Source organism: Perca fluviatilis, chromosome 23, assembly GCF_010015445.1.
Source record: "Perca fluviatilis chromosome 23, GENO_Pfluv_1.0, whole genome shotgun sequence".
NCBI classification, from domain to species: Eukaryota; Metazoa; Chordata; class Actinopteri; order Perciformes; family Percidae; genus Perca; species Perca fluviatilis.
Window position 1 is genome coordinate 4,270,570 of NC_053134.1, and position 24,009 is coordinate 4,294,578.

Below are 24,009 nucleotides of genomic sequence, written 5' to 3' on the forward strand. Positions count from 1 at the left end.
TGCGTCCGTTTTCCATTGCAGATTTTAGTACCGCCTCAGCGTGGCTGGTCGTCATAGCGACTGCCGTGGGCGTGGCTTAGTAGCGTTGCTTTAATGGCTTTTCCCCGACTCATTTCCTGGTTCTCCGTCTCCGTAAACAACATGATATCAAAGAGATAGTTAACGTTCACTGCTCCAGATTTCCCACCGTGGTCAGAAAGAACAGGGGAGACACTTTGTTTCTCTCACATATATATGACTCTAGAGTCGCTACTCGCTTTGTTTCTCTCACATATATATGACTCTAGAGTCGCTACTCGCTTAGTTTCTCTCACATATATATGACTCTAGAGTCTCTACTCGCTTTGTTTCTCTCACATATATATGACTCTAGAGTCGCTACTCGCTTAGTTTCTCTCACATATATATGACTCTAGAGTCGCTACTCGCTTAGTTTCTCTCACATATATATGACTCTAGAGTCGCTACTCGCTTAGTTTCTCTCACATATATATGACTCTAGAGTCGCTACTCGCTTTGTTTCTCTCACATATATATGACTCTAGAGTCGCTACTCGCTTTGTTTCTCTCACATATATATGACTCTAGAGTCGCTACTCGCTTAGTTTCTCTCACATATATATGACTCTAGAGTCGCTACTCGCTTAGTTTCTCTCACATATATATGACTCTAGAGTTCGCTGCTGCAGTTTCTCTCACATATATATGACTCTAGAGTCTCTACCGCTTTAGTTTCTCTCACATATATATATGACTCTAGAGTCGCTACTCGCTTAGTTTCTCTCACATATATATGACTCTAGAGTCGCTACTCGCTTAGTTTCTCTCACATATATATATGACTCTAGAGTCGCTACTCGCTTAGTTTCTCTCACATATATATGACTCTAGAGTCGTACTTACGTAGTTTCTCTCACATATATATATGACTCTAGAATTCGCTGCTACGCTTTGTTTCTCTCACATATATATGACTCTAGAGTCGCTACTAGCTTAGTTTCTCTCACATATATATGACTCTAGAGTCGCTACGCTTAGTTTCTCTCACATATATATATGACTCTAGAGTCGCTACTTTCGCAGTTTCTCTCACATATATATGACTCTAGAGTCTCTACTCGCTTAGTTTCTCTCACATATATATGACTCTAGAGTCGCTACTCGCAGTTTCTCTCACATATATATGACTCTAGAGTTACGCTGCTACGCAGTTTCTCTCACATATATATGACTCTAGAGTCGCTACTGCGCTAGTTTCTCTCACATATATATATGACTCTAGAGTCGCTACTCGCTTTGTTTCTCTCACATATATATGACTCTAGAGTCGCTACTCGCTTAGTTTCTCTCACATATATATATGACTCTAGAGTCGACTCGCTTTGTTTCTCTCACATATATATGACTCTAGAGTCGACTCGCTTTGTTTCTCTCACATATATATGACTCTAGAGTCGACTCGCTTTGTTTCTCTCACATATATATGACTCTAGAGTCGACTCGCTTTGTTTCTCTCACATATATATGACTCTAGAGTCGCTGCTACTAGTTTCTCTCACATATATATGACTCTAGAGTCGCTACTGCTTAGTTTCTCTCACATATATATGACTCTAGAGCTCGCTTACGCCTAGTTTCTCTCACATATATATGACTCTAGAGTCGCTACTTCGCTAGTTTCTCTCAAATATATATGACTCTAGAGTCTCTACTACGCTTTGTTTCTCTCACATATATATGACTCTAGAGTCGCTACTGCTAGTTTCTCTCACATATATATGACTCTAGAGTCGCTACTTGCTTAGTTTCTCTCACATATATATGACTCTAGAGTCGCTGCACTCGTGGGATAATGGCGTGCCTCCCTCACTTCTCCCTGCCACTCACCGCTCCCCACACACACACACATCACACACACACACACACACACACACATCACACACACACAAGCGACTCGCACACACACATCACACATGCACACACCAGCGCACCAGTATAACCATCAGGCCACTTGTATGCTACGGAGAAAGCTCTGCGTGGAGCCTCGCGCGGCAAAAACACCGCTGGCTTAAACTATTTAAAATAAGCGTCTCGCTAGCACCGACCAATCAGCAGCCTGCAGGTTTTCAACGTCCGCTTTCGTTTCGCCTCAGCTCGCTTGGAACCTGGACTGAGGAGGTACTAAAAAAAGTACCTGTTAGCAGGTACCAGGTACTTTTTTTCGTAATGGAAAACCAAAAAAGGCGAGTAGAGTCGAGGCGAGTCGAGCAGGTACCATGTAATGGAAAAGCGCCATTAGACATTTCCGTGATCCCCTAATGAGATCTGTTGCGTTCTTCCATTTCATGGTACCTGCTCGACTCGCCTCGACTTTTCATTATGAAAAAAAGTCCCTGGTACTAGGCAACAGGTATTTATTTAGCATCACCTCCGTCGAGGTTCCAAGCGAGCTGAGGCGATACCAAAATGTGACTTGAAAAAACCCGCAGACTCCTGATTGGTCGGAAGAGAATCGTCGCTAATCACTGCGTCATCATTGCTAGCGACAGACGGGGATGTGCTGAACAAACCCGCCAGTTTTAAATAGTTTTTAATTTTTAACAGCCACATGCCGAGAGTCAAACACAACACACCTTCGACGTTCTGTGTGTGTGTCGCGTCACTATGACGACTAGCCATGCTCGCCGCACGCATGAGGCGGTACTAATGCTGCGTTCCAGACACGATTTTTAGCTCGTAAGTTACGACTTCAAGTCATGACTCACAATTTGGTAGCGTTCCAGGCAAAGTCACGACAAACCCTTCTAGCTAGCGTTAGCTAGCGGCTACCTAACATTGACGTTAGCTAGCGCTAGCTAATACTAGCGATTTCTAGTCGCTGACACATTTTGGGCTTCATTTAATAAACGTAACCTGTAGTGGTACACAATCGTATGTGTATTGTTTTGATTACAATGTGCGGAATTACTTTACGTTGCCTATTTCTGTCTATTTATTTCTATTTCTCACCGTTAATCACCGGCGTCTGTACAGCATCAACAGGGGGCGCCATTGTTGTTTATGTGTGTGTGTGACGTCAAAAACTGTAACTGGGAGAACAACCATCTGGTACCAGGTCACACGGGGAGTAAGTTACAGGTTTGACTGGCGTTCCAGGGCGCTTTCACCGGTAGAAGGTTGTGAAAACACGAGTTATGGGTTGCCTGGAACGCAGCATAAATCTGCAATGGAAAATGGAGGACTGTGCACCATGGCCGAGTAGAGCTGGTACTAGCAGCGGTAAAGCGCCAATAGACACACGAACAGCCACTGCTCTTGAATACTGGGGAGTTTATTAAATCCTAAGGACACTGTGCTGTGAAACAGCAGGCTGTATTCACCGGTGGGTAGATACAGGATCGATTGGCAGATGGTTGGACGGATGAAGGCTATCCAGTTAATTAAAGAGTGAACGTGTTCAAATCCTTCCAACTGTCCCTTCTTTGCTTTGAACGAGTAAGTCGACTTTGTGAGAGGCACGAAATGTTCTGGAAGTACACAAAGAGGGACGGTGAATGAACCAACAAATGAGAAAAAAAAAAAAAAAGGAACACATTTAAGTTCTGCTTCACGGAGTAACGCCACGTGTTTAATGAGCGAGTCCGTATCGTTTGTCACGTCGCAGCTAAGCAGGTGACAGGCCGAGACAAGTCAGCATCTGTCCGATTCGGCTCAGTACATGGAGATGAGGCGATTGATCGATCGCGCCATATTTTTCGTGGTAATTCATCAGAGCAGCACATCACAGTGTCGGGGTAAGAGAAAACCCAATTTCTACAAGTTCAGTCAGCCCTGGGTAATCGCATATTACCTGAAAGAGATGTCAAGGTTTTCCCCCAATTATAAATAATAATTAAATGCCGCACCCGAGCCGTTTTTGGCACCATCGAAGTCAAATAAATGTAATTAAAAGTCTTTTCTCAGATCTAATGGTTGTCGTTGGACTTCTTCAGCAAGTTTTATCTGTAAGCTTTTTGATTATTTATTTATCTGCTCTAGCTTTTTCAAGGTTTTCAGCCACAGATATGGTGATAATAATGGTCCAAAATGGGACACAAACAGACTACAAAGGGCAACCAAAATGGCCACAGAGACCCAAAACAACCCCAAAGAAAACCAAAATGACCAAAGAGAGACGCAACGCGACTACAAAGAGACAAAATCCCACAAAGACACAACATTTTTAGGGGGAAATTGCATGTTTATTACTGAAAAACATCCGGACATTTTATTGAGGAAGGATGCCTTAACCCCCTGCCAAATACGCACACCCTAATTCTTTCTAAATCAAGGGAAAACAATGGATGTCATGTAGAAACATCACAAATACATTTTCTCTATAGTAAAGAAAACACATTTAGAGTACCCTGCAGCCTTAGCATGAGGATTTGCTTTTTGAGTCACTTTCCTTTTTTACTCCATGGCCAGCATAATCAAATTTTGAACGTCTTTATTTCACTGACATCTGTTTTATATACGCTGTACGTTGTACAAAATAAAGCAGGAACCTACGGTGCTCAAAAGTGACCGCCCACTTTTTTAACAGCTCTGGTTTCCGGAAGGGTTTTTCCCCGTTCAGTATCTCCATTGACATTTTATTACATGCTGACATAAAGTTTTAAGCCTGGAACCAAGCTTAAACCTTATGGACTTCAGATGTAGCAGCTCGCTAAAGCCGTTTGCGGGTTTGCGGGTGCAGTAAACATTTCCATGGTAAGAGTTGTTGCTACGGAGATTATAGTTGCAAGTTTGAACTCTTCTTGTCGCAAATCTTTAGTCTCAACTGGGCTTTAAAGTCACATTTTAAAGTTCAGTTTTCTGCTGATGTTTTCTTTCAACTAACTCAAAAAATCCCGGTGTGTCTTTCGCTATATGTTGCAGCCTTTCGCGATGTGGTTATTGCGCCAGTTGATATTGTGATGACGATAAAAAAAAAAAAAAAAGATACACATACTAATTCAATGTTCTCAGAAAATCTGTTGTAAACATTTTGAGGGAATATCATTTGAAGAATTACAGATTTGTTTTAACATCACACTATTTTTGTGCATGCATTTAAAGATTTAGTGTGTGTGTGTGTGTGTGTGTGTATGTATGTATGTATGTATATATATATAGTCAGTATATATATATATAGTCAGTATATAGCTGGAAAAAAAATATAAAAAAAATTTCTCCATAATTTCACTTGAAACTGTTATTTCACATTATTGGTGAGTATTTATCTAAAATGTCACTGTAATTTTTTTTTTCTTATTCTTTGGGAAAGCACCGATTCTCAACCCTACAATATCGTTGTGATCTTAATCCGATTTTCTCCATATGGCCCGGCTCTAATCGGAGGTTGCTCATTCTGCCAGACTGTGGAGTGGAGTGCTCTGACTCACGGAGTATTGGCAGTGCACGTGGTTGATTAGTTTGGTCCAGATTACACGGACCACTAAAGTCTGATTAGGCTGAGTCAGAGAAAAAAGTTGAAGGCCGAGTGTTTCCCCCATTTAGTGTAATCGGTGTGGAGCTTGATTGATGGTTCTGCGGAGGCTCCACGCAGAGCTTTGGCCGTAGCCTACGTTAGTGGCCGGAAGTTTATACATGTGCGCTGGTCTGTGCGTCGATCTCTTTAAGAGAATAACAGGGCGTGCGTGGGTGCGTGTGTGTGTGTGTGTGTGGGGGGGGGGGGGATTAGCTTTACTCTAGAGTCCGTAGTGAGAGAAACAAGTGTCTTACTTGGGATAACACTACCGAGCATTGAACACATTTACAAAGACAGACCGGTGAGAAAGGCCAATAATATTGTATGTGACTACACACACCCCCTGGCATCTCATTTTAAAACATACGGCCATCTAGGCGTCGTTTCTGCCCCCCCCCCTTTCTGACCAAGAACAGATCCAAATTCTCTTTTTGTACCACAAGCCATAAAAGCTTTAAATCAGTCAAAATAAGCTAGATGTTCAGCTGGCCTGGTCAGACCCAAGGGTGTATAGTGTATTGTAGTGTGTGATGTATGTTCTTCATGTTATGTCTGTCTGTGTCTGATGTAGGGACTATTTGTTGTATCATATGTCTGATGTCCTGTCATGAAGTGTCTTGCGACTGTGCCGCACACCCAACTGCCCCACAGGGACAATAAAGTGATCTTCTACTACTACTGCTACTACTACTACTACTACTACTGCTACTACTGCTACTACTACTACTGCTACTACTACTGCTACTACTACTGTTACTGCTGTGCTTTCTGACCTTGGTGGGAAATGTGTGAAATGTGTAGCAGGAAAAGTTAACCCTCTCCTTGATTTCATGTTGTTTATGGAGAAGGAGAACTGCAATGATTCCAAGCCCCGACCGAGTGACGTGTAGTTAAATTTTTCGGGAGGTGCACGCCAGGCTATGGCGTAGAGTCCATGTCTCCACGAGGAGCCTTGTAGCACCCACGTTATTTTTTTTTATTTTTTTGGGACAATTTGGTTAAATGAAACCCAAATTTCTGATACACTGTACTTTAGAAACTTTGAAAATGGGTCAAATCTGACCCGAGGACAAAAGGAGAGTTAACACTCCGTCATCTCACAGCGCCGCGGCCGAGCTGCTGCTCTGCCCGCTGCGTCCCGCGCAAACGCTAAAGGGAGGTTTTTGCGTCGCTATCTGACGCTGAGAGACACTGACCAAACGTCTGTGTTGGACAAGTTGTGAATGAGATCGGGTTGTTAAATGCAGTTTACTAGATTTCTTTATTTGCATGATTTTAAAAGAAAGACATACTGTATTGGATTAGATTAGATTCAGCTTTATTCATCTTCATTGTTTAGCGAACAAGTACAGAGGCCACGAAATGCAGTTTGCGTCCAACCAGAAAAGCAGAAAAGCACAACGTGATATACAAAGTATAGACAGGACAAGACATCTAGTGCAGTGTAGACAGTAGTGTACAGTTGGTTTACAGAAGGTGGTTTAGGGTAATATAAATTAAATATGTGTGCAGTGTATTAGCAGTTACCTTATCAGAGCAGAATAAATATGGCTATGTAATGTGAACAATGTATGAACGTTGCAATGTAGTAGCAGTAACATAAGTATGTAACCAAACTGCTCAATAACGGATGTAACGTTTGTGTTTTGTGTAGGAGCGGAGACGGAGGTGGTTCAACGGGCCTGAACGGAGAACAGGTGAGGGAGGAATAATCGCCTCTGCTGTGCTCTCTTTGCATTTTCACATCGCTTCTTAAACCTTGCTTCTCAAATAACGTCTTCTCGTTCTTTAAGAGGCAATCTGCTTTCAGCTGCCGCGTCGATACTGGAATTTTTGAGGCAGATAATAACAAATAAAAGTTATTTCAAACTTTGAATGTATTTATTTTAATTTGTCAGAGCTCTGTGTGAAGGAGTTTTTTTGTCTGACCCAGATATGTGCTGAGCAGGACATTTTACAGTTAGAAAAATTTACTTTATTGGTGAAGAAAACGTTCTCTCTTTCTCTAGTTTCAGCGCGGGCGCAGGGCCCTGTTTTAACGATCTAAGCGCACGGCGCAGGTGTGTTTAGGGCGTGTCCAAATCCACTTCTGCTACTTTTACAGCGGAAAAAAGGGTCCGTGCGCCTGGTTCTAAAGGGTTGTCCTTAGTGTCTTCATTAATCAGAGGTGTGTTTTGGGCATAACATGCAATCAACCAATCAGAGATCATCTCCCATTCCCTTTAAAAGCCAGGCGCGTTTTGACCTTGGAGCATTGCTGTTATGGCGGCAGATTTGCACCGTAATATTTTTATTTGTAATCTTCTGCATGTGTGTGTGCTGCTGCGCGTCCCTGTGTGTGTAACAAGCATAGTGTGCGCGCGCTGTGCACGAGCCGAGGAGCATCTTACTAATGCTCTGTTAAAATAACAATGAAATGCTGCGCTATTGACTTTAGACCAGGTTTTTGTTGGTCAACGGCGCGATCACTTCCCGCTGCCTCTAGATAGCAACACGCCCAGAATGCACCTGAACACACCTCCCTGTAAGACCAGCACGCCCATGGGCGCACAGACGGGCGCAGGTGCATTCGCTATTTAAACGTCGCGGGCGCTGGACGGTCTTAAAACAGCAAAGACACTTGCGTCGGGCTTTGCGCTGCGCCGGGTGCAGGATAGGGGCCTGAAATGTCATACAGAACAGCAGGAACTTGATCAGGAAAGAGAATATTAAGATAAGATGAGACTAACAATGTTGGTAATGTTGGCTGTTGGTAATTCATTTTCTTCTACACTATGTAATGGGGATACTGCTACTAAATTACCACCTTGCCGTACTAATAAAAGTCAAATATTTGTATATTACAGCCCAAGTTCTTAGTGTCCTGTTGTCGTGGGTTGGCAGACGGTGGTGATGACACAGCACACCGAGACGGTGACAAATTGAAGGTTATTGCAGAACGAACTTTTGCAATTATGGTCCATAATGGTCCATGGTCCAGGGATTTGGAGCCACGGTCTCAAACAACAAAAGACTGCTGCTGTGTACGGACGATTAAAAACTTTTAATTTTCGGGAAAAAAACAAGGCCCAAACTTTATGTATTTTCTTTTGCCCCACTAGTGGTAAAGACCGAAGTATAACAAAGATGTTGTACAACTTTTTTTCTCGTAGGGTTTTCTGTTGTGTAATGAGTATCCCAGCCTCACGGGGCGGTTAGTGCGGTGTGCTGTTTTATTGTTAAATTCCTCCACTGAGACAAAGACCTCGTGCTTTTCTTTCTGTAGGCCATGTCATATAAAACCCCCATAAAACCAGTTCATTTAACTGGAGTTGCTGTGTCAACACACAATGTTATTTGGCCTTTATAACACATAAACGCACTATTTCTCTAGAGTGTGTGTGTGTGGGTGGGGGGGGCTGTCAAGGGTGATAAAAAGCATACAGGAAGGCAAGTCTGATAATCCCACTGATACAGGAAGTAGTTCAGCTGTAATAATAAAGCATTTTATGGAACTGTGCTGATGTTTATCACAAACAGTCTTTGGTACAATCGCAGGCTGGATATTAATATTCAACAATGTTATCTTATCTGCCGTTTCCTCCGGTAAGTGTAAACTATTTGAACTGGGAAGTCTCCATTCAGCTGGTTGACTTTGAAGAGAGGCAGTTGTTGTTGTTGCCTAGTCCCAGTTTGAATGAAAGTCAAACCTCAGTACTTTTTTGGTAGCAACCTAAAGTACCACAATTTGGTTTACTCCTCTTCTTATTTAAATCATATTTTTGCCAGTTTTAAAGTGCTCATATTATGCTTTTTGGCTTTTTCCCCTTTCCTTTACTGTGACGAGGCGAGTAGCGGGGCGATCCTCTGCGTTATACAGTGATACATACAAAGTGAAAAAGCCCAAAGTCCCCCACCATCTCCAACAGAAAACACTGTTCACCAACTGCTCCAAACAGCTCTGTTGTAGTCCAGCCTTTACTTCAGAGACAAACATGGTCACTTTGGAACACACGTTATAATGCTCGCCTAGCTGCTAGCATGGCACGCCTCATACTCTGCTTCTGACTGGCTAGTAGTCCTTACCTAGGTACTGTCAGGGCACGCCCTCATACTCTGCTTCTGACTGGCTAGTAGTCCTTACCTAGGTACTGTCAGGGCACGCCCTCATACTCTGCTTCTGACTGGCTAGTAGTCCTTACCTAGGTACTGTCAGGGCACGCCCTCATACTCTGCTTCTGACTGGCTAGTAGTCCTTACCCAGAGGGAAATGCAACGCTACAAAGCCCCGGGCGACCGGACCAATTACAGTTGTAATCTGCGTCGCCGCGACGTGTAGTTAAATTTTTTGAGAGGTGCACGTCAGTCCTAGGTTTATTATAAGGTGATTTTGTAAAATGTTGGCACTGTTGTTTTGGCTATCTTATGATTAAATGTTTTGCTGTGGTTTTGTTATTATTTGTGTATTTGTGACATTCTTAACACTAAACAATCGCTAAAAAAAAGCATTCAATGAACAGACCGTGAAGACAGTCATTAGCTGCAGTCTGCTTCCTCTGACGAGACTAAGCCCACTTAAATAAAGCCCATACATAAACAGAAGTTGAAAATAGGGCTGCACAATATATTGTTTTTTTAAATCTTCATCCCGATATCAACTGGTGCAATAAACGCATCTCAAAAGGCTGTGACATATCCAGAAAGACACTCAGATATTTTTTGTCTTAGTTGACTGAAATTATCAGTAGAAAACTGCCCTTTTTTTTAAAGCCATGGTTCACCCAAAAACAAACTATATATAGTGCGTTTTATTTTCAATTCAATGTTGAATTTGTTCCAATAAAAGAATGTTGGAAATAATTTCCTTTCATTTGTTTTAAATTCAACAAGTAATTTGTTTTGTTTAAGAAGAATACCGAAAGCAGCAGAACTGAGTTCACTTTAATATCGGTTTATTTATTGAAGTAATATCGCGATATTCAACGTTACCGCATATTGTGCAGCCCATTTAAACGAATCCCATTAAGAAACCGAAGTTGAAATGTTATTTTCCATCCATCCCACTAACATTAGGTTGAATTAAACATCTGTATATCTCTATCTCTTCACAGTTTCTTTATTTTTGTAAGTAAACACTTCTTAAAACTTAATACACACACAAACAAATGCACATTCTCCCTCTTTGCTGTGGGACTTGTACCGGAAAACTCTACTTTATTTTGGAGAAGGACGTTGAGTGTGTTTTGCGTCGTTGTCTGTGTGGGTGTTTGTGTGTCTCGGAGGGGAGCTGCAGCTGTGAAGGCTGGCTGAAAAGAAACAATTTGAACTCCACTTCCACACTAGAGAAGACAGGGACTGTCAGTATCACTGTCAACAGACATAACTGTTCCTTTCCTGCTCCAGAAAAGTCTCGCTTTTAAAAGGCTCAAATGTAGATTGAGTGTCACAGCTTTAAAGGGGTGGTTCAGAATTTTGGACATAGGACCTGATTTCCAAGTTAGCCAGCGTGTCATTTATCAGTGACACACTCAGTGACAGTTTTCAACTAGGGGTGGGAATCCCCAGAGGCCTCACGATACGATATCATCACGATACTTATGTCACGATACGATAATATTGCGATTTTTCAACATATTGCAATATTCTGCGATATATTGCAATGTATTACCTTTTTTCCAACTTCAAATTTTTCCCCAATTTCAAATGACGTCCCCAAAGGAAAATGTCAACATCTGTTTTATCGAAAATTATACATTTTTCTGTTTGTTCATCTCACTTCAATTTTATTGCTGCAAAATGGGATTGTCAAGCAGACAGACTGACCAACACATAAATCCTAAAAGATCGATACTTCTGTGTATCGATACAGTATTGCCACAAAAAATATCGCAATACTATACTATATATATATATTTTTTTTTTCCCCACCCCTATTTTCAACACGTTTCATCCAGTCTTTCCAGTTGCAGAGTTCGCTGGTGCTAGGCTAGCGCAAGTCAACAGTATCTGTTAGCCTGCCACTAAAACTCTTACCCACTCCACAGTACACACGAGGCAAATAATTTATTATTGTTGATAGAATAATGTTAGAAATGAAACTGCCCTTACATCTCAATGATCGCATTACATTTTGAGGGACTAGTTTCTCAGCAGCGGCGGAATTTGACTTTGCTCCGGTTAGTAGTACTGCGCCGAAAAGTAAACAGAGAAGCGCACTACAGTCGGGACACCTAGTAGTAGATAAATGAGAGACAGTCGATACAGAGACAGGAAGAAGCCCATTTCAAGACCACTTACTTACCTGTTTATAATTTATGTGTAATCTTCTATTTTAAGATGATAACCCTAATAATCAAAAAGCAAGTGCAGAGTAACACGCTATAGGATCAAATTAGGCCATATTATTTACTTAAAATATGAAATGGAAATGTTCCCATTCTTGAACTTATGACTTGTCCTGAAGAATTCATTCAAAGCGCTCGCTGACATTGTGTCTGTGGCCAAAATGAGAATGATTGATGCCTGATGATGATTGAGGTATATGATGCAGCCCGGTGTATACCAGGCGACCAATCTCGATGCCTGTTCTAGATGGATTTTGAGTTAAACTAATAGCTGTTTTCTGAACCAGCGCGCTTCATCAACGGCTTAGTTTTGACGGAGAAAGTTATGTTAGAACAAAAGCATGTAGTGCTGGACTCGGTCGAGACCAACTACAATAGTCGGGTAAATGGCCGAGTCTGAGACAAGTCCGAGTCCAAATACCAACGAGTCCGAGACAAGTCCGAGTCCAAATACCGAGTCCAAGGCAAGTCCGAGTCCAAATACCGAGTCCAAGGCAAGTCCGGAGTCCAAATACCGAGTCAGACAAGTCCGAGTCCAAATACCGAGTCAGACAAGTCCGAGTCCAAATACCGAGTCCGAGACAAGTCCGAGTCCAAATACCGAGTCCAAGACAAGTCCGAGTCCAAATACCAGGGAGTCAGACAAGTCTGAGTCCAAATACCAGCGAGTCCGAGACCTGTCTGAGACAAGTCCGAGTCCAAATACCAGCGAGTCCGAGACCTGTCCGAGACAAGTCCGAGTCCAAATACCAACGAGTCCGAGACAATAGAAAAGCCTCTCGAGTCCGGACTCGAGTACTACAGCCCTGACTACAACACTGCATTCTGGTGGTCAACGTAAGAGATGATCGTAGGTTTTGGGACGCCCCGTTAGCTCACCTGGTTGAGCATGCGCCCCATCTACAAAGGCTCAGTCCTCACCGCCAGCGGCCCAGGGTTCGATTCCGAACTGTGGTCCTTTGCAGCATGTCATCCCTGTCCCGTCCCCCCCCCCTTTCCCATCTTCAACTGTCCTGTCAAATGAAGTCCAAAAAAAAGCCCCCCCAACAAACAAATAAATAAACAATAAGACGACCATCTTTTTTTTCTTCTTTTTTTTAAAGCCATAATTCACCCAAAAACAAACTATATATAGTACTACCCCCCCCCCTCCCCCCCCTCAGCTCTCCCTCAGTCCCAGAAAAAGTTTTCTATTGAATGGCGTTGAAGGTCCACTGTGTAGGAATTTCTCCCATCTAGCGGTGAAATTGTATTTTGCATTCAAACGAATAGTGCTCTCTACGGCTACCGTGGTGCAACTACGGTAGCCGTTATGGACCAACAAGCTGTGACAACATGTCTTCCAATTTTTGCCTTTTTGGCGACGAGGATTTCTTCTCCTGTGGCTCGGCATAAGTCTGATCCTCCATTCTGAACTAAAGTGCAGTGCAGGCTTTCAAATTTGCAGAGGCAGTGACGGGCGCCCTCTCACTGATCCCCTTCTCCGTTCAGCTGGTTTCAGTCACGTGACGCTGGCTCTGAACGAAAACGCGTTGTGGATTAGCTAGACAGGTCGGCTAGTGCTTTATGTCCCTCTCAGGGACTTGCCCGTCGAATGTAAACACAGATAAGAAATTCTTCGCTTACGAGGAGAAGTCAGATGATTGGCAGAGGTCATTTTACACCAATGAGGCCATATGAATGAAGACATTGATTTGAGCTAATAAAATACTTGAAACACTACACAGTGTACCTTTTTAAGGAAAATGAAAGCACATCAATTGCAAACTGAATTTTACAGAGGCCGAACAAAAGGCAACATCAAAGGTTATAAAGCGTCCGGAAAACTTTATGAACACTCCTGTGCTGCATTATCCAGGTGTTTGATGCATAGTTGACAGACCTGAATTCAGACCCTCCACATTCGACCTCAATATACTGTATACTGGATATACTTTGAATATATATATATATATATATATATATATATATATATATATATATATATATATATATATATATTAGGGCTGTGAAAATACGCGTTAAAACAAATAACGCAAATTAATCCATTCCATATTGACGTTTGACCCGGGCCCGTTCTAGCCACTATTCGACTGTAAAATGAAGGAGGGGGCGAGAATGTGCTGCCTGGATCATTGATTGGAACATTTAGCTACTTGTTACTTCTTCCTGCCAACCCTGGCTACGAAATCCGGTGCCACTGATATGTCTGCTCTTCTCTCTGATGCTCTGAAACGGACGATACAGGCAACACAAACACCGCTAATGTGACACTAGTTAACACTATACTCGACAGCAGCTAACGTTAGCCTATCGCTAGCTAGTAGCTGGATTAAACACTGTTAAAATGCTGACAGCTAACGCTAAACGGTGTAAAGTTTGACTGTGTTTTACTGTAGAGGATTCAACACCGGTATGTAACAATCTGCTAGCCTGACAAGCCAGCTGCCACTAGGGAGCGTCTAGATTTCTAGGCTAACAATCTGCAGCTGCCGTCGGAAAAACAACACAGACGGTGCGTTCAATGAAACTGGTAAACTACAGCCTCGTGGTGCATTTGAAGTTATTGTAAATGTCCTTTTCCCATCTGTTGGTTGTTTTTGTCGTTCAACAGCAATTTACTAGTGAAATAAGTTATTGTTATAGATTATTATCAAATCATTTCATTTTGACCATATGGCCTTAGCAATGAACAAGCCCTTCTTTAATGTCACCGACTGTTGTTTAGTACCCTTCTTTTTTCTTTTTTATATATATATATATATATATATATATATATATATATATATATATAAATTTAATCTTTCACTGAATATTGCATGAAGCGACTGTATTTGAATTCAGACACAGTAATGCTGCTGGAGGTGACAGATGGATGGAGAATGAATACATCAGGAATTAGACCCGACAAAGCAGGAGAATGAAACCGATGAATGGACACAGATATATCGGAGGTAAAGAAAAGTGTACCTACGGTGTACTCTTCTAATGATTTGAACATATGCGATTCGTACTGTACAGTGACGGGTTGATTGTGTTGGCCTTTTGCGACGGACGCTCATGAAAACTCGGCCTTGTGTGTCAATGTGTTGTGATGTACTTCTTCAACAACTGGGTAAGAAAAAAAAGTGATCTCTGTCTCTTATCTGGCCTCCTTTATTATATCCCAGCATTCAGATGGGTTCAGCGTGAGATGAGAGAATCAGTTTGTATTGAACATGGTTGAATGCAGTGCTGATGAAAGCTCACGCTGATAATAGCTTTTTCATTATGTCCTTAGCCGGGCCTGGCATTTCATTTTCTGTTGCAGAGTTCGGATTCTCGCTGCTGCTGCTGCTGCTGCTGCTGCTTTGGTATTGTGCCAGCGTCTTTTGACTTGAGTTGGTTCGATTGTGTGTTTGGGAATGTAATTTTTCTTAGTATTGCATTTCTGCTCGATTAAGCGTTCGTGGAGATAGAGTGTGTGTCTGTGTGTGCGTGTGTGTGTGTGTGTGTGTGTGTGTGTGAGATTGTATTGTATTCACCCTAAAAATAAGCTTCTGCGATGAAGAAAAATCCAACTGAAGCAGCTGAGATTTCACCTTGTAACCCATGTGGCTTTGTAGATTTTGTGTAATTGATACGACTGTGATCAATCATGATTTCACAGCCACCTTTCTACCAAATGGTGGTTGTTAAGTAGTTAGCGGGAAGGTCCGTGTCAGAAGAGTTTAATAATGGAGATTTTGAAGAGTCAGATGATAAGACTTCATAATTTTTAGCCATGCAAATAGTGTCATTCACATAGAATAATTGATGTTCTAGTTGCTTGGTTACTTAATGTTAGCTTTTCGGTAATAATCGATTAGTTGATGGACAGAAAATGAATTGGCAACTGAAAACCTTAAATGTAAAGATTTGTTTGTTTTTCCTCTGGTTTATGTCAGTGTGAATTGAATATATTTTGGCTTTTTGACTGTTGGTCAAACAAAACAGGACATTTCTGACATTCTTCAAATGTTCTGACCTTGGATAGACCAAATGATAAATCCAGAAAATGGTCAAGAATAGAATAAGAAATAATCAACTAAACGTGATCACTTTTGGCCAAGCAAGTAGTGTCATTCAGCAAGAATAATTAATGTCTGCCCTTCCCCCACCTTGGTAACGATGGAAATGTTGGACAGGTAGACAGCATGGTAAAGTCAAGAGCTCAAATAAATGTTCTTATAATCGATTAGTTGATTAAAACACACCAACACCAAACATTCTCTGGCTCCAGTTTCTTAAATATTAAGTTTTGTTGCCTTTCTGTTTTATATCTGGTTATATTTTGTTCAGACAAAATAATTCATTTTGGTTACACTTTACTTGAAGTTATCTACATAGGAGTGACATGACACTGTCATGAATGTGTCATAAACATTATAAACAAGTCATAAACATTCATGACATAACGCTTCTTTTAGTAAGTCATTCAGTTTTTGTCATGAAAAGTTATGGTTAGGGTTATGGTTCATGTGTCATGACTGTGTCATGTCACTCTTATGTAGATACCTTCAAGTAAAGTGTTACCAACAATTTTTATTATTTTCTGACATGTGGTAGACCAAATGATTAATCAAGTAATCCAGAAAATATTCAACAATGAAAATAACTAAATGCAGTCCTAGCTATGTCTACACTGTTGAGCCATCCACAGCAGTATAAGCTGACTGATATTTACCGCACGGCTTAATCCAGTCTTTACATTTAACCAGATGTATTCTAAAACATTAAGAATAGAGTGAAATCAACACCATCCACAGCACAGACTGTCTGTAAAGATGGATGAGGCCTTTCTACTTCCTCCCGCTGTACAACAGTGAAGCCAAAGCATCCCGGATACGGCCGCTGCCGTCTTGTAATTTTGGAGCCCGATTCTGCGCAGTAGTGATCGGGCGGTGGAGCCGCGGTATCAAAGTCTCGCCCGTACACCGGCCCGACCAATCGCGAGTCAATCCCAGCTGTCAATGAGGCGTTATGGACGGTTTTAATAGCATCAAATAACTAATATAAACCAAACTGATGAACACTTGAACACTTGAACAAACATCAGCGTGACACAGCTAAACCTAAAGTTTGGCTTTTGCCATGTTCGAATAGTTTTGAAATGCCAAAGAGGAAGTTAAGTTTGAATAGTACTTCGGATGCCAACGTGTTTGTGCATAATTTGCTAACTTCGTGCTTGTTGACGTTGCATGGCATTGCTGCAGAAGTTGACCCCGGTTCAACTTATTTGCTGGACGATCCTTCCTTTCTTCTGCTGGATCCTGTGCGTTGGCACCTCCGCCTCACTGAAATGAATGAGGAGGCTGCATTTTCTTTAATGTAGTGCTAATGTTGATATGAAACGCAGCCTTAGGCTGGAATGGAGACATCTATTTGCTACATCAGGCGATTGAGGACAGGATACAAAGCCAAGTAATTCATCCCCAGGGAGAAATTCTTTATTTTTTTGCTTTATATTTAGGGCAGGAAAAGCATGTTAAGCCTCTCTCCTGTGCTTTTGTCAAGGAATTATTGGAATGCCTTAAAATGCCTTTCCAACTTTCCTTTCAAAAAGGAAAGTTGGAAAATATTCTTAGGTCATACTTTGAGATATTATCCAACTTTTTTTTGACACATTCAAAAAAACCTATAAGCCAGGAAAGAACATTTTGATCCGCTGAAGTCATTGAAGCTCTTTGACAAAGTAACAGACAGGCCTGAAAAAGTCATACGTCTAGGCCACGGTGTCAGCCCTGTGCCCCCGCCCTTGTGTTGCATCAGATTGGAAGATTTGGGATTTAGTTTACATGGTAACACATACTTGTGATCTGCCAAGATGCCCTTTGGGACACGGCTTTGATGAGACTGGGTGGTTCGTTACCGTCCAGCCTGCTCCTCTCTGACTCCTTCCCTGAGGAATGTCATGTTGAGCAGAAACAGATGTGTTGGCCCTCCACTTCTAGCAGTTGTGTCTGATACAGGTTGTTTTTTTACAGGCAGGTATAGATATTTTGGGGATTTTGCATTACGTTTTTTAATAATTTCTCAAAAATATTCTTCGGTTGGTGGGAAAGTAGTAGTAGAACTGCACTTAGATGACAGTAGACCATTAATATCTACTAGTGCTGTCAAACGATTAAAATATTTAATCGTGATTAATCGCATTAATGTCATAGTTAACTCGCAATTAACTCGCACATTTTTATCTATTCTAAATGTCCCTTGATTTCTTTTTGTCCCATTATTTTTATTATCAACATGGAAAAGTGGATCGGCTTGCTTTCTGCTTTTGTCGCCTGGCTTTGACGAGGGGGTGGAGAATTTGCATCAGCTGTGTGCTCGGCCATCAGCTTCTGAATGTGATGGCAGAGCACAAGATGATAGCTCAGTTCACAACGACAAAACACACATCACTCTGGTCTTGTCAATGGAACCATTGCAAGTGCTTAAAAGTAAACTTTCCATTCAGAATCTTGTGCTCTGCCATCAGCTGTGTGCTGGGCCATCAGCTGTGTGCTCGGCCATCAGCTGTGTGCTCGGCCATCAGCTGTGTGCTCGGCCATCAGCTGTGTGCTGGGCCATCAGCTGTGTGCTCGGCCATCGAGTGGTATTTCAGAAAAGACGTGCTGCGATGATAGCTCAGTTCACGACAAAACACACATCACTCTGGTCTTGTCAATGGAACCATTGCAAGTGCTTAAAAGTAAACTTTCCATTCAGAATCTTATTGGCATCCATTTTGGCGTCTCGCGCTCGCCATCCACTCAAAACCTAACGTTAGCCTACTACTCTTTGGCCGGATCGTGAGCCCAAACCAGTGTGTGCGGCGTGCCTGTTGTTTAGTTTCTGGTCTAGCTAGATCCAGTGTAGTGTTGTAGTTTTTCTAACGTTACTAGTTGTTGCAACAGCATGTGAAAAAAACTACAAAGTTTGCTCGGCCAAAAAGAACGTTAATCTCGCGATAAAAAAATTTACGCCGTTAAAATGGGTTTGCGTTAACACCGTTAACGCGTTTAACTGACCGCACTACTATCTACACCATATTGGGGCGTTACTGTAGTTTTGTTCATTTTTGGACCTTTTAAATTCAAAACCTTATTCACACGGGACTAGTATTACCAAAGGACCTCATGTTATTTAGACATCAAGACCGTGTACATATCATCATATCATAATACTTCAATGGCAGACTTCTAGCTTCTACAGGAGAAGAAACGTTCGTTTCACAACCACGTAGCTGGTGGTCAGTCTACCTCGGATGGTTTAGACATTATGGCTGATAATCTCAATCCTTATGGAGAAAATCAACGGGATTTTTACTTCCGGAACCACACTGTTGAGTTTGCCGAAATATGATCGTTAATTTGCTGCGAAATCTTTACTTGACAAATTACAGACATGACAGATTGGCACAGGATTAAGACCACAGACGACCTGCGCAATTATTACAACTTAATAAAGGTCCCCAGGTAATACTAGTCCCGTGCGAATATGGCATTAGTGACTCAATGAAAAGCTAATCCACAGATCAGTCGATAAAGAAAATACTCGTTTGTGGCAGCCCCATTATAATCCATAGTATGATTGACACAGATAAGAGGTATTCATTCATTTTCCAAAGACTTCCATGGAGTTGTCGGAGTCTTAAATGGGAAACAGGACTGGGGAGTGTGTTTTGAATTTGGCATCTCCCAGTTATGAATGTCTGGTATTAAGTGAATGTTGCGTCAGGTGGGTGTTCAGTCAGCCTGCTCCGGGGAAATAAAGGCACATCAACAAACTAGTAGCCAGATGAAGTCATAAATCCTTAGAAATGAGTTTTCATAGGGAAAGAATTGGGTGTGAAAGGAGGTGAGATATTGGGGAGGGTGGGGGGGGGGAGGGGGAGGTTAAGAGCAGGCACATAAAACAGAAATTATAGAAGTATTTCCTTTAACGCTCTCACATATTGGTTTTTGGTTAGGTGTTTGTGAGAGTTGTCTGCCCTCTGTCTTTGCCCCTTTACCTCTCTGTAAACAAAGAAATTCTTCGTCCAACACCGATCCATTTAGTTTCCACTTCATTTCAGAGCCCGTCGGTCTCGGTGGCCTCAATAAAAGCATACCGATAAAGCCAGATTCAACATTTCCTGTCAGTTAAACAAACTGCTGCAGCTCCGTTTTAACTCCCTCCCTTTATCTCTCCCTCCTTCCCTACTTTCCCCCTCCTCCATGTTGTCCATCCTTATTTCATCTCCCCTTCATTCCTCAAACCTTCAAGAGGGAGTAGTTTTCTTATTTGTGTGACAAATTACCGCGACAGAGAAACATTGAAAACGTGGAAAGAATGCAAGTTAGCTGATTTAACACCAGATTAAGAAATGATCTAGAAATCAGGTTTAGTCTTTAAAATGTCTAAAGATATAGAAAAACAGAGCCCAAATGGCACCTTTAGATTGCTTTACAGTTCAAAACACAAAGATGTTCAGTCTACAATATTATAAATAGGGTTAGGTACCGAAATCTGTACTTTTTGGGGTACCGACCGAATTACATCGGTACTACCGAGGACCGATTAACGTTAAATCAAATGGTGCCAAATTTCGGTACCTGCAAGCTTATCTGCAGGCAGGGTTTTTATTTTTATTTCTTTTTAAAGTGGAACTTTTTGCAGTTTTTCCCTCATTTTGTGTTTAATTATGAGGTTCAAATACTTCCTTTTGGTGAGTTTTTATGCACTAATTTGTCCTGGATTAGCTTGTCTGCTGGTATCTTAACAAGCACACTTTTTTGATGCACCGGAAATATTTACTACGATGTTTTAGAAGATGATGTACCAGCTTTTTTTTGTCCAAACGCACGCACACATGCCTCAAACATTTAGTTACGTGTGCATAAAGATAGTTGCGTGGATTGTTGATACGTTAGACGTTCGATTGTTACATGTTGCGTGTCCGTTACCACGTTCACAGGAGTGGTGCTTTTAACAGGGATTAGGGCTTCGGTTTGGTTTAGAGCATTTTTATTTGAGGGGAATTTGAATTGTCGGCCATCGTTATTTTAAAAGACATTTGTTAATTACAACAACAAAAGTAGTTAAAAAAAAAAAAAAAAAAAAGGACTTAAACTATGGACCTTTGGCAGTGGGACCACCCTAAACCACCCCCCCACCACCTTGTCTACGGGCCTGATCTGTCCTGTCTGCATGTTGACAGAGCAGGTCTCCAAGACACAGGCACACACACACACACACACACACACACACACACACACACCCACACACCTGTGGTGCAGACGGACGACTCAGTTTGTTCAAGTCTCAGTGTTTCCCGGCAATGCCGGTTAATGGTTGCAAGTGGCGTTACACTTTACAAAACGGTGAAAACATGACCTCCTTGGCCGATATGGTAGGGCAGCAAAGAACTCGCCGCTCACGCCACCTGCTATTTGAGCTCCTAATAACGGCAGGCCACTCAGCCTTATCAACATTTTATCAACTCCTCTCTTCTCACATCTGGATTATGGAGGGTTGGACAGTTCAGAGAGACTTCAATAAGAGAACCTGAGACGAAGGGCTAAACGTTTCTGTCCCCAGTGGGAAATGACACCCTTCACACAACTTACTCACACATGAGGAAGCTGATACATACACATGATAATGGTTAAACCAAAAAGTCCCAATATCAATGTTTTTAATGAATCAAATACCATCAAAACATTGATAATAATCAAACAGAGCCAACATATCGGTCTTAGAGTAGACTCACAGTCCCCCTGAACTCTGCAACAGTGCAGCATAAAGACACAGTACAGTTTACACAGGGATTTTGCCCTGCATGCCTTTGCCCTCATACATAAACTGATTAACTGTGTGTGTGTGTGTGTGTGTGTGTGTGTGTGTGTGTGTGTGTGTGTGTGTGTGTGTGTGTGTGTGTGTGTGTGTGTGTGTGTGTGTGTGTGTCATCTGATGTGGGGACACAAAGCAGAAGTAGTCCGGTCTGTTGCCCCAGCAGACGAGAAGAAAGAAGAGAGCGAAAGGGATGGAAACAGAGAGGTGTTGTTTTGGGGGAAATGGGTCAAGAGGAAGTTGAGGGTGTGTTTTTTGGTGTGTGTGTGTGTGTGTGTGTGTGTGTGTGTGTGTGTGTGTGTGTGTGTGTGTGTGTGTGTGTGTGTGTGTGTGTGTGTGTGTGTGTGTGTACGTGATGTTTCACAGCTGAGACCGTGTTGTCGGTCAGTCTGGGAATTTTGTGTGTGTGTATGTGTGTGTGTGTTTGTGTGTGTGTGTTGACAGTGTATAGCTTAATTCCTCAGGGAAGCCGAAGCAATAGCGCGTCTATTTCCTGTCCTAATTGCCTAAAATCCTACACAAATAAACCTACACACACACACACACACACGTTTTAGCAGTGGCATTGTTTTGACATTCATTATCTCATTTTTATCTCAGTGGGCTTGGCATTATGATTGACCCTTTCACATCGCAGAATCCATTTTAGTTTCTGCTATTAAAGTGTCCCAGTGAGCCATCATATGCACAGTACCAGGACCCCTGAAACTGACACAGCTCAGTGGAGTGGAGACATCATTAATCATTTACACCTGTGCTTTTCCTACTGTAACATGTCAAAATGTCTGCTGCCACAGAGCTCGCTGACCCGAACATAAAGCCGTCACAATTCCCACACCTGTGTAGCTAAAGCATTTAGCCACGGAAACAGGACTCACTGATGCATTTATCACTAAAGGTTGTTGTTAAGCGTGTGAAACTGGCCATCAGTGTGTCTGATGTAGGTGTGTCTAGAGCAGTCTAAGCGAAGCGTGCAGTTGTTTTGGCAGTTTTTAAATTGTAAGTTCACTTTTTTAAGCAGAACCTGTGACCTCACGCATAAACATCACCTCAGGCGACTCTGACTGTGAATCACAGTCACAAGAATAACATCATCTGCAAAGAGTCGATGTCACTCATCATTTTAAAATCACTGAGGGGGAGTAAACTAGTCTTGTTTTTATGCGCAAAATTAAATTTTTAGTTTTTTTATGGATCATAGTGACAGGTATGACATCAAACTGTAATTGGTCATTTTAAAGCAATAAAGAAGAAAAAAGGTCGCAAAAATATTTGAGATTCTGTTGCTTTTTCTCAGGTTTCACATCATCGTTGTGAGATGAATATTTGTTGCCTCGTGAGAGTGTCCTCATCTGGCGAGCTCCAGTTTTCCACTCCCAGATCAGTCTGGCATCTTGAGATAGAGAAAATTTGGAGCCGTTCGCCAAACGACCGGGCCAATCAGCGTTGGTTTTGAGGTGGGTTAGGTGGTGATAGATAGATGGTTTATCCAATCAGCTAACCGGTATTTTCAGCCAGCGGTAGCCCTAATTCTGTTAGCTGCTCGCTAATGCTTTTTTCACTTGGATCCTTCTTTTGGAATATGGACCGGGAACCTGAAATGGTTCCTTTTTATTCGTAAATTCTCGTTACACAAACGGCAAATATCCTTTACCGACTTGCTTGCTTTCGCTGAGCTATGCTTTGCCTGCAGCAGCAGGGGCTTGTGGTTGTATTTTCATATGCTTCGTTGATCTGATTGGTTGATTTGGCCCGTCTATCACCAACATAGGTGATAAACGGATGGTTTATCCAATCAGCTAACCAGGATTTTCGCCCCTTCCCAAAAGTTCTCCAACGGAAAATTCCCTGATGGATATGCCGAGCAAATGCGAAGCGATCCATCTGGCGGATTCAGGTTAGAATATTTGTGGGTTTTGGAGTGCTGCTTAATGGAAAATGTGAGACATTTTGCCTACACGCCGACCTGCCAATCAGGACCGAGGCTTATCAACGCTAACCATGGCACTGTGGACAGTGAAATAAACCTGAACTTGTTTTTGGCTGTCCGTGTTTTCTTCTTAAACTTTGACCCTCACACTGTGTGTTTTCACTTCATCAAAGTTGATTGGAACATGTTGGTCGCCTAGAAATGTCTTGTTCAGCATTCTGCCAACCAAGCTAGCTAGCTAGCTAGCTACCGCTAGTGTTAGCTGGTAACTTAAGAGAAAGTTCAGTGATTTTCTCATAGAAATAAAATGGATAGAAAGGCCATTTCCATTCAAATCAATGTAGCAAAATGGTCAAAGTGACCACTCTTTTGTATGTGTACCATTGCCATGGGGACATATAAACTTCAGT

General features: G+C 42.0%; 1 protein-coding gene across 6 annotated transcripts in view; it reads left to right on the forward strand.

Annotated features, from left to right (window-relative positions):
* Nucleotides 1-24,009, forward strand: part of LOC120553538 (plexin-B2-like) — a 247,366-nt gene that overhangs the window by 69,898 nt on the left and 153,459 nt on the right. For 5 of the 6 annotated variants that reach the window (XM_039792062.1, XM_039792061.1, XM_039792060.1 and 2 more), the window contains exon 2: nt 7,167-7,209. The exons of the other annotated variant lie outside the window; for it this stretch is intronic. The gene's annotated coding sequence lies outside the window, so the exon portion shown is untranslated. The remainder of the gene's footprint in view (nt 1-7,166; nt 7,210-24,009) is intronic. 6 annotated transcript variants of the gene reach the window in all.